Source organism: Acipenser ruthenus, chromosome 5 (genome assembly GCF_902713425.1).
Source record: "Acipenser ruthenus chromosome 5, fAciRut3.2 maternal haplotype, whole genome shotgun sequence".
NCBI classification, from domain to species: domain Eukaryota; kingdom Metazoa; phylum Chordata; class Actinopteri; order Acipenseriformes; family Acipenseridae; genus Acipenser; species Acipenser ruthenus.
The window spans coordinates 44,782,868-44,795,434 of record NC_081193.1 but is presented as its reverse complement, the minus strand read 5'-3'; positions in this window follow the sequence as shown (position 1 = coordinate 44,795,434).

Here is a 12,567-nt window from a genome sequence, read left to right as displayed (position 1 = left end):
TTTCAGGCCACAGTTGGAATGTCTGGAGGGATTGCCCATTCCACCTTTTCCAGAGTGCTAGGCAGATTTTTGGATGTCATGCTGAAAAGGGCAGGCCAATACATTTCATTTCCTAAGGATAACTGATGTTGGCTCAGGCTTTTCCAAACAACTCCGTTTCATGCTGAGTGACCTCAGCCATAAGGACTCTCAGCTCCTTCTCAGAAAACTTTTCTTTTTTTTCCATGCGCCAAGAAGACTTTGCTGCCCTTCCTCTGACATATTTTTTTTTGCTTTTTATTTTTGTGCTCCACAAATCTCATACAGTGACTACTGCTCTATGTATTCCTAAATCTTCAAGTGCGGCCGCTAAATAGACCGATGTGCTCATTGAGACCCTCATTATCATAATTGTGGATCATTAGTTGTGAGTAATTTGCATTGCTCTTAAGCTTACATAGACCATAATGTAATTTGAATTTTGCATCCTCAATTATTTGCTCTGTGCCTATACTTACATCACATCCTCAATCTCAACAAAATAACAAAAATGGATTCAACACTGAAACCCCCCCCAAAAAATCAACTGCATTAAGTTTTAAAAGCATTTAGCAGTTATGGTTGCTTATTGCAACTCAATTAAAGCAGTTTTGTCATACTTAGTTTGATATACAAAACAGTTACATGGCAGGAAGAGAGGGACAGTGTTTTTTTTCAGCAGGATCAATTTCAAAGATATCAACAGTTCAGTATAAGATGCATTTCATTAAAACAAATTCCAATCATTTGACATTTAAATTTTAAAAGGGATAATATTTCCACATATTTGTTGTTCAGGATCTTTGTTCAAGATTTAGATAGAACATAACAGAATGAATTCACAGACACGAATCCTTCACCTGTAATTTAACAACATACCAGTGTTTTTAAACTTCCTTGTTCTGAGTGAGTGATAAAAATAACACTCAGAAATATGAGGATACTTGAGCTGAGTTTATTTTCAGTACTCAATACACTTTAGATGAATGGCGCTCTGTATATAGTGCTGAGTAGCTTCTTTTAACTTAAACTCTAGGTTTAACATTACATTATAAAATAAGGATAGCACCACCATAATTAAGCATTAATGACCAACATGGAGGATCTGGAGGGGGCGCTGAGGGCATTCAACAACCCACAGGTCCTTATCTGACATTATAACACAAGAAAAGACCATCAGCCAATCAGCAGCCTTGTAGGGGGTTCTTTTATTGCAAAAGAACGGTCCACACAGTTTAAATAATAGACTCATTAAAGTCTTCTAAACATTCAAATGCACAAAACTATTATTATTATTATTATTATTTATTTCTTAGCAGACGCCCTTATCCAGGGCGACTTACAATTGTTACAAGATATCACATTATACATTATTTCACATTATACAGATATCACATTATTTTTACATACAATTACCCATTTATACAGTTGGGTTTTTTTACTGGAGCAATCTAGGTAAAGTACCTTGCTCAAGGGTACAACAGCAGTGTCCCCCACTGGGGATTGAACCCACAACCCTCCGGTCAAGAGTCCAGCGCCCTAACCACTACTCCACACTGCTGCCCCACTAGCCCTATTTCTGTTCCCCATATTAATAGGAAATGTCAGCTGTTTTATTAATATTTTGTCAGAGGAAACAGTGACATTATTATTAAGGTTATAATATTTCAGTTTTTGTATTTATTAATTTCTACCAAATTTTTCAATTGGTATATCTTTTGTAACTTTCATGTTACATTAGGATGTGAAAACTGACCCACATCTTAACCTTTGTTGTGAGACTAAACTAAGCAGCTTTGCCTTGGCCATTATTATATAGTCACAACACAGGCTGCTGCTGATCTTTGATTCAGAATTGGCAAGATTCTGATCATCGCTGAAGTTAAGGACTGATGCAGAAGTTTTTTTAGCGGCCCTAAATGGTGTAATCTTTCTTGAACTGCTATGTCAGGCAGTGGTGCAGTCCTAAATCCAAACGTGCCGGAACACCAACAAAATATAGATTTAAACAAAAATGATACACATTCCCGTTTTATTTGTTCATTGAGCTTGAGGTAACATTTAATAGGTAATGCATGTGCCTCGCATACGACTTTTATAGGCTACTCCCCAGTCAGTGCTGCCAGATTGGCAGTTTTTCAGTCAAATTTGTCTTGTTTTGAAAGCATCTTGCAGGTAAATACTGTCTTTGGTGGTCATTCATACTGTCATTCTGTTGCTAGAAAACTCTGAAATCTCTCTCTTGAAATCGAGTTAGTTTGAGATCAGCAATTCAATTTAAGATATCTTGAAATGCATTTCGAGATATCTCTAAATGATCATTTGGCATGCCATATAAGTCTAGCACATACACACAAACATTGGCTTACTTCTGGTGATACCAAGCATGTGAGGGTCCATAAAATACATCTTTCTAGGTTTACATAAAAATATATATTTATCGGAAAATAGGTCCTTGTGTCTTCAGTGTTGCCATTTCTCTTATTTTGTGTGAAGTTGTTTGTTTATCTCCTAATGTGGTTATCTACCAGAAATACACAAATAGGATCTCGTTTTACAGCTCTGAATCTCCTCTTTCCAATGACATATTGCAAGCAGGGCTGTCTCTACATTGCCTGAGTAAAAGGAGTTAAAGGGTCAGGTCACCAGCGGGATATTTAACATTAGACGGGCCCTAGAGAGTTAAGAAGTGAATATATATATATTCAAATATCTCCCCTAAGAAAACAAATACACTGTAATGCAGTTCCAGTCGGCTTTATTTAGCACAATGAACAAGCATTCCTTCAGCCCACAGTAAAAATATATAATAAAAACACAAATCAACAACACAAAGTGCAAAGAAACACAACAAATACAAATCAATAATGTGCAGTATCAAAATAAAATATAGGTGAGCAAACCAGTAAATAAACACACATACAACTCTGAGAAGGAGGCATGGAGCACATCTGAATTTCCAATAAATAACGCCACAAGTGGATTTGGCCAGAGTCTAGCTCCTAAAATATATCGATCTGAAATAACTAAATAAACTGTGCAATTAATTAAAGCAAGAAGGTTGTGCCCTTTATGCACAACAACCCATCTATGCTGTCACGAAAGAAACAAGGACTTTACTTAGCTCCACAAGAATAACAAACTCCAAACTTTTTTTTTTTTAAATCACTCTTCCTGCAGTGATATAGAAATCTCAAACCCCAGTGCACTAGAGCGGACATTTTGAAAAGATCTTTGAAACCGATTTCAACCTTTGAAATGGGCAGTACAATAAACTAATGCTATAATTTATTGACCTTTGTTTCTTTCTTTTTGTGTTACACAGGTAATTTTGGATTACAGGGTACCACCAAGGACCACACACAACAAAGGCAAGTAGACCAGGGAAGTGCAAAAATACAAAGTTTATTTTTATACAGCGTATTTTATACAGTTAACATTTCCCATTGCCACCAAGGTTTCAATTGTGCAAATACTATTCATAAAAACCATAACACCAAAATGTGATATCTAAAACAGTAAGAACAATTTAAACCAATAAAAATTATTTATAAAATAAAGTCTCGATGTCCAGGTCCTTACGGCTTTGAGCAGAGTCTCACTCAGTTCCAGTTTCGAAATCCCTTTGGTTCAGAAAGTGAACAGAAATCCCACAGGGTGTATGACACGTCTCCCTTGACTCACAGTACTCTCCGCCCTGGTCGCAGCGCCTCCAGATGCTAGAGAGAGAGAGAGAGAGAGAGAGAGAGAGAGAGAGAGAGAGAGAGAGAGAGAGAGAGAGAGAGAGAGAGAGAGAGAGAGAGAGAGAGAGAGAGAGAGAGAGAGAGAGAGAGAGAGAGAGAGAGAGAGAGAGAGAGAGAGAGAGAGAGAGAGAGAGAGAGAGACTTTGACTTTTAAATCCCTTTATTCTATAAATTAGAATACAATATAAAAAACTTAAAAAGCCACTTTAACAAAAAAGAAAAAAAAAACATAACAGATCCAACATCTCTCAGTCCAGTTTCAAAAGTTTCAGTTCAATGAGATCTCAGTCTTTCAGAGAAGTACCAGTTTGTGGCAAAAATGCCATGCAGCACTCTCCACTGCAGGTCTCCAGAGCGCTTGGGCAAGGAAAGCTTATACAGAACCCTCCAGACAGGAGCTTCATTGTCAGGGACACCGAGGTGAGCCCTACACTTTGTGTCCACCAGGTCTTTCAATTTATTAAAATGTCTGATTTTCACACAGATTTCATACAGTGTCTCTCGATTGTGTGGAAAGCCACCTCAGTGACCTTTCTCAGCAAGAGCAGCTTGCCAGACTCCTCCTGGGGTGTACAGCAGCCTCTGTGCAGCCTGCAGTCTAAATGCTGCCATCCGGGGATATCAATGAGCCCCTGCCCTCCCTCCTCACGGGGGAGATACAGGACAGCTGGGCACAGAGAGTGATGCCCGCTGCAGAATAACTGTATCTCATTTAACAAACCCAGGGGAGGGTCCAAGCACACCAACCTATGCCAGAGCATGGAGGCAACTAGATTGTTAATAATAAGGACCCTACCCCTGAAGGAGAGCTGTGAGAGACCATCCCTTCGAGAGCACAGCCCTGCCATATCCCCCTCTGCACAGGGAAGGGGACAGTCAGGCTGTTATTGATTTTCAGAACACTAAAAACATTGCTAGAAAGGAGTCTTATAAAATAAATAAAAACAGGGCCAAAACCAAACGCTTTTAAAATACGAAACAGATAGCACATTGCCTTGCACTCCACTGTCTTCCTCTCCAGGCCAAAGAAGGCGGCTGTGGGGGCGTCCATATCTTTAAGTTCAGTGAAGCGGGCTCTGAGCAGAAAGCCCTTCACCTTCGTCTGCTCAGGAGCTGCCTCCTCTCCCGCAGACCCCAATACGCCCCCTCATGCTTTCGCTGACCAGCTGGCTCTCAAACTCAACAATCTCTCTCTCCAGCTCACTGACCACTGTGTCCACTGACTTGGTGACATTTTGTGTGTATTGTTGACAGAAGAGTTTAATTTGCAGCCTCGCTGGTTCCTGGCAACTCCGCTCTCTTTCTCTGGGGCAGCGGTTCAGGTTTCGCCGGCTCCGGTCTGTGCTGGCAAAAACAACATAGTCCCTGCCCTCTATATTAAACCACCATTCTACATCTAAGTTTTTGTCTGGGTTATCAAGTAACACAAATACTTGTCGCCTGAACAAAATAACATGTTTAATTTCTGTTTTTTTTACATCCAAGCAGCCATGCTTTTTTCTGTGGATGTGTTCTCTATTTTGCTCCAGTCTACTTCTGTTAGTCTCTGCTTAATTCCCTCATATTTAGCTTTTTTAAAATTGTAAACCTTAGCTTTAGTCATTACTTTTGTGGTTTTAAAAAGCACTTCAAATGAGATCATGTTGTGATCTGAGTTTGCCAATGGTTCTCTGACCTCCGTTTTAGTTATTCTGTCTTCATTATTTGAAAAGACTAAATCAATCATGCCTCTCCTCTAGTCAGTGCCTTGACAAATTGCGTTAGGAAGCGGTCATTTGTCATTTCCACCATTTTAATTTCGTCTGTTGTGCTCCCCAGTGGGTTTTCCCATTTTATATGGGGGATGTTGAAATCTCCATTAGTATGGCTTCTCCTTTGTTACACACATTTCTAATGTAATTGTATAACAGATTATTTTGCTCGGTGTCTGAATTTGGCGGTCTATAGCATGCCCACTGAATTTTTGTCCATTATTCTGACCAGTATTGATTCTGCGTTGTTTTTTTCTTCCAGATTTAACACCTGGGCTTCAAGACAAGTAAGAAAAGAAAAGAAATTAGTGGTGCACAACAAATCATAATACACAAACAAATTAAACAATACACGTAAATCAAAACCAATTATTGTGTCAATCTACTAATTAGTGAATTAAATTAAATAAACCACTGATCACTGGAAACAGTTGCTGACACAGACTATAAAGTTATATGTGTTAAAAGTTGTCAGAATGTTAACAATGAAAAGAAAAATGACAGGTACGTTAATTAAACAATTGTAGCAACACGTGTGGACATATAATGCTATATTTCCTCAGAACTCCACTACTTACTCTTAACATAAGTCCTGATACAAAAAAAATAAATAAAAAATAATAATAATAATAATAATAATAATAATAATAATAATAATAATAATTTAGGCCACACATACATGTTGCATTTTTCTGTGTTGCCTTCCATCATTAAATGAACTGCGATTATCAACAATAACCCACCTCTGCTTAGTTCTCCGGTTTGCCTCCAGCGGTTTTGACAATAACATCCTTTACATAAAGGGTGAGTTTGCTAGAATACTTAATAATACATTTTATTTTCTGATTTTCAATACAGACAGTAAAACTAAATCTAGGCATCAACATCACTGTTTGCAGAGCACCATTTTTTTTGCGTGCAGCCTCACATTTAACCACTTCAACTCCAGATGTAAAAAAAGATGTAAAAATCAAACAACATCAAAACATTATCGCCAGTATCGACTTGCTCTGTGCCATTTATTGAAATGTTCAATACAACAGAACCCGGGATTGCCTTCGCAACCACTGCACATTTTTCATGCGTGTTTTCTTTTGTTTTCATTTTCGTAGAAGACCCTGTCTGCTTCGCTTGTGTTGGAGGGATAGTCACAAATGCATGTACACAGCTACTTTGCGCAGGCATTGTGATGGATCTGGCTGCCGCATTGCCTGCACCCAGCGATGTGTTTTGATAGTATTTCGTCACAGCACTGCCATTTCAAACTAAACAGCTTCCCGTTTGCAGCTGGCTTCACATCCTCGTCATCATAATCGCTGAGTGATGAAGTCAGCATCACTGTCGCTGGTATCGAAATCCTCCAAATCAACTTCACTACCGTTGCTCATTATAGAAAGACCACGTACGTTGCCATGTTTAGCTTTCGCTAAAAACTACTGTATATAAACTATAACTAAACAAGTAAAACAAATAATAATTAAAAAATGATAATTTAAAACACTATATATATATATATATATATATATATATATATATATATATATATATATATATATATATATATACTTGTAAAAGCTCAATGGCTTCCTGCAATATATCCCAGCCTTCTAATCGCTACATGACACACAATTGGATAAAAATGTCACCTGACCCTCCCCCAACTTTCATTGCACATTCCACAGTACTAGCACTGATTTAGAGAATGAAACCTGAAACGCTAGACTGAGAAACTGATCATAGAATAGAATGGGAAACATGACATACGTGGGTTTTCAATTGACGTACCTGCATACGTCATGGTGTTGAAGTGGTTAACATAAAAAAATATATATAGTGTACTGTATATATATATATGGCAGTGTACCGATACAGGGGTCACTGTATAGATAATTGTATGATCAAGAAAAATATCACGGTTCATCATGCAAATGAATGAATCAGAACACCCCTAGTGTTTAAGGTGTGACATTTGTTGCCTCGTTTTACTTAACTCAGGCTAAATATCTTGCGATCCCTAAATATACAATCGTCAGCTTTTCAAAAATGTGTAAATGATTTCAATGAGCAATCTATTTCACAAGAGCAGTGGTATCTCAAAATGTTAACCATTTACTAGAAGTAACAGTCTACTTGGGGTGGGATGTTTATTGTCTTTTAACAGCCCTCAGACACCTGGTTTATTAAATATATTGGTATCCCTGAATAGATAATGGACAAAGGAAGTTGTTTGTTTTGATGCGATTACATGGGAGCATGGATTGAAATGGGGATTTCACAGCAGAATAAAGCACTGATTACAGGCAATGACAGGAACTATTGCATTTTGTAAAACATTGTTCCTTCAATTAGTTTACAGTACTTGGTGCATTAAATATGTTAAATGTATAGGCAAAAGCTGATTCAGGAGTAATGTAGAGTACTGAGAATGTTAATGTACAGTTATCATTATACATGTAGTTTTTAATTAACTTTAACTGTTCATGATTATGCATGCCAGTAGCTGCTAATGAACTGCAATTATATCCTTTTTTTTCCACCGTTTGTACTTGTGCAGCCTATTATGTTTCTTTCTGTTGGGCCACACAGGTTGTCTTAAATTAAAATCCAAATTACAGTAAGGCTGACATACTGAATCAAAATAGACCACCCATAGGAATGACCTGCATATTCTTTTTTTCTTACTTAGACCTGTTTCCTTTGCTATTTGCAACTATTTGAAACGCAACAACAATGGAATCTCCAATACATAAAATTCCCTGGAGTAATGTTAGACATGCTGCAGCAGCACATACAAGCCAATGACCACCAACATTAGCAATTATCCATATGGTGGAAAAAAGGAGATTCTCTATGAATTGTCTAATTATAAGTTTATGTTCAGTTGCTTTGGTTCTCTTGTATCTCATTGTGCTTACACTTGCCTTGCCAGCTATAATGTGGTCACATAACAACATTGTAAAACCTAATAGAACTACATTACAAGAACATATTTTACGGTTCATGTGTAAAAATCGGTAAATTTATAGATTAACCGGTAAATGTGTAGATTTACCAGCTCAGAGGTCAATCTATAAAATAACCAGTATATGTGTAGATTTACCATCTATAGATTTACCAATTTTACACATGAACCATAACACATATACTAATAACAACACACATAACACAGAATGTCAATAAACAAATTCAGTGCCTCCTAACATCCTAGTTGGTACTATCATCCATGACAAGTATGACATTTTTGCTAAATATTTCTTCAAAAACAATACTTGATGTAATAGCATTTGTATACTTGTTTGTAGAATAATTATTTTTTTGTCCATGGGAAAATCCCTAAACGGTTGGGAACCGCTGATCAATAAAGATTATCTGTTGATTCCATTGTCATACTGTCACACAGGAAGAGAATGACAACAATACTGCGGGTGATGAAGTGCTGGTGTGCGTATTTATTATAAAATAAATATTGAAACAAAACAGAACCACTTTTAACCACGAAACACAGCAAACAGCACAAGGGCCAAAATAAACAAACACTAGTACAGACACAAAACAAATACCTTGCAGTTACAGCGATTAGCTCAGTAGCAGTTGTTTCTCATATATATTTGTAAGTTCTTACTTGTAACGTTCCTCCTCTGAACAACCCTGAGGAGCAGCTGATCCGCTCTTTTATCCACCTGTGCCTGAGCTCGATTGCTTATTAATTGTTCAATCAAGCCCAGGCACATTCTGCAGGAGAGTTTTTAATTTGTGTGGCCAACAGCCAGTTTGTTAATAGTCATTGGCTGCCGACCACGCATTCTCACAAGCCATTAAAACCGCCTCTTCTAGACCCCATTTAAACCACACAATACTACATTAAGTCACCCGTGCTACATAACCACAGACAATACATACAATAATAACAACAATAAACCACAATTATTTTAAATAAATACAATACACCACAATACATTTATTTGCCCTGCCCCATATACATAATCAGGTTCTGCCAATTTCATGTATCCCAACAATGATCCGAGATGTACAAATAAATCTATAGTTTAAACTCTGAATCTGTTGTTAACAGTGTCGAGTAGTAGGGCAGTAGTGTGGAGTAGTGGTTAGGGCACTGGACTCTCTGACTGGAGGGTCGTGGGTTCAATCCCAGGTGGGGGACACTGCTGCTGTACCCTTGAGCAAGGTACTTTACCTAGATTGCTCCAGTAAAAACCAATCTGTATAAATGGGTAATTGTATGTAAAAATAATGTGATATCTTGTAACAATTGTAAGTCGCCCTGGATAAGGGTGTCTGCTAAGAATAAAATAAATAATAGCAAACATACCTGGGAGTGACAGCTTTGATCTAAAAAAAAAATGCAATCCAAATCAATTTACATATTAACAAACACTTAAACTGTGAGCATTATAAAAATGCATGAGACAGCACCCTCTGCCTCATCTGGCTCATTTCGCTTTTTGTATACTTCGAAACATTAATTTTCTTTTAAATATTCATAAACTGATTTACGTTTTCTCCCCATTCCTCATACACTCAAAATATTATATTTTCGTGTAAGTATTTCAGTTTAGTTTTTGATCAAGCTAGTTACTACGCCCAGCACTTGCCACAATAATCGGACTTTGATTGACCATTGGCCAACAGAATCAGGTGATAATTGTTTGTGAAGCAACATATAACCACGTGCGATGTTTGAACATTATTTGATCCTCTGACGTCTAAATGTACCTACTGTATTCTAGGTCAGTGTAGGGCTGCCTATTACAATGTCGGAGTCAAAATAAAAAAATATAGTGTATTTCCTAGAAAATAGTACAGGGAAAATACTGAATAGTAGACTAAAAATCGGGTATAAATCAGTAAAAACCAACGTTCAGTTAAAAAAAAAATCAGAAATAAACCAGAAATGCGGAACGCTGGTCATCAGCAGTACAATACTAAACCATGTCTTACTTTTATTTATATTGTCAAAGTAATGTACTTTAATTTAATTTATTGGATTATGCTACACAATCTAGCTGAGGTCACCAGTATAGAATTTAGCATTACCAATTGAGGTGCACTTGCAAAGCTAGTAATGTGGTAAATACTCTGAAATAAAGGATGCATTCAATCTCGTCAATTATGTTAACCAACCTTTTTACAGTGTTGTGACACACAACTTTATTAAAAATCCATTTCCTATCATTTTATTGCATCCAATGTGATTACCATTTTTATGTACAATGAGAATTTGATTGTGTACTGAACCTCTTAAACTTAAACATTTGTCATGACAGACAACATTACCAACAGAGTGCAAAGACTAAACGAGTCTTACATTATAAAGTATGCAAACCATAAGCTAATTTCTTCGTAAATTAGTCCTGTTGATTTAAATCCTATTTCATCCATAACAAGGCTGTGAATCTTTGATACAGGCACACAAAGAGTTACAGTCTATATCATTGTACCATTTGTCTTTGCTTAGAAATTCATTAAAGGCACACTGGAGTACCTTCATATTTAAACAAACAGAAACGACCTTTAAAGCTTCAGCTGTGTTTCATAATAAATTAATGACATAACAACTGGCTATTGATAGCCTAATCCCTTTGCTATGGCATCTGCAACCAAAGGGAACAGCAACTGTATTACTTTTCATTCACCTTTATATAAAACACTGTGCAGTACATACATGACATATCAACAATGCATTTCTGATTCTTAATTAAACACATTAAAATGTGGTCCTGTAAAATAAAAATAAAAATATCTTCTTTTATTGCACAGAGGTGAACAAATCCCAAACAAAACTAGCCAATCCTTTCTACTACCCTTAATAAAATCTCTTAAACAATACAGGTGCAGTGAGTTATTTTAATATCTCCCCATCAATCAGTGGTAGCCCCTATTTAAACCTGGCTTGAACATTCACATTTGTCTGTGCTTCGCCATCTTTCCCTTCATAACTTCTGAAATGGTGTCTCCCTATTGGGGCAGGTGAAGTCCTGCCTTGGAAGTCCTGCTGTGCTGCCCCTCACCAAGTCCACTCTAGACTGATACAGAATTATTGCTCCAGGCTAGTGAATTGTAAGATAGGATTTAATATTCTGTCTGAACCTTTTATGTAGTAGCTAAGATAAAATAATACATCAATTTTTCTAGTTTATTTATTTTGTATCATTATTCTGATCATTCTATTTAAGTAGTACTAGAAATAGTGGCATACAAGTAATGCAATTTATTATATGGATAGGGGAAAGTGCTTTTAAACATGAGCGAGGTACTGCATATCTGCCATCATGAAACTCAGTTCAACTTACAAAACTCTGGGCATCTAATTCTGGTTCCACCAGACCAGAAACTGTGTGGATAGGCTTTTAGAAAAACACTGCTATAGACAAGAGGATGAGTCAATAAACTACCAAGATTTGTGTGACAAAGTGGGATTTACAGTGGTTAGCATTAAAATGTTGCAAGATGCTATGGCTACCCCCCTAGGCTGCAGGGTTGTTTTTTTTGTTCTTCAAAAGTGAACTCCCTTCCCTCCCTCTTGCCAGACAGTATCCTGCATGTGTTCAGGGATCTGGTGCGGCTTTTGCCTGATAACAAACCTGGGTTCTGTAATTATCGGGTGCTCAACAAGATGTTTTCTGCCCAGAACCTGTGAGTACACATCCTGAAAGGACTATCAATTGTGTTAATTGTTTTTTCTGCAAGGTAGAGAGCTGTTCCATTCGCAGCTGGACATCTGAGTCAGGCCCGGCGACCCGTGGGCCCAAATCTAGCTCGGCACTGACAGGGTGAACTAAAAAGGTCTCTCTCGTGTTCCAGGGTTTCATTAAGTTCACACGATAAATTTGTGTTTCTTTTCTTTTGTCAGGATGGAACAGTTCATGATTCACATTGCCCGCTCTGTGCTTGATATCAAACGGTCCCTACCATGTTGCCAATACTTTGCTTGCAGTTGTCGTAAGCAACAACAGCACCCTGCCACTGGGTTGGTAAACCATCTGACAAGCGTGTCTGTTGTAATGGCGCTCCTGCTTTCGCTGAGCTGCATTCAG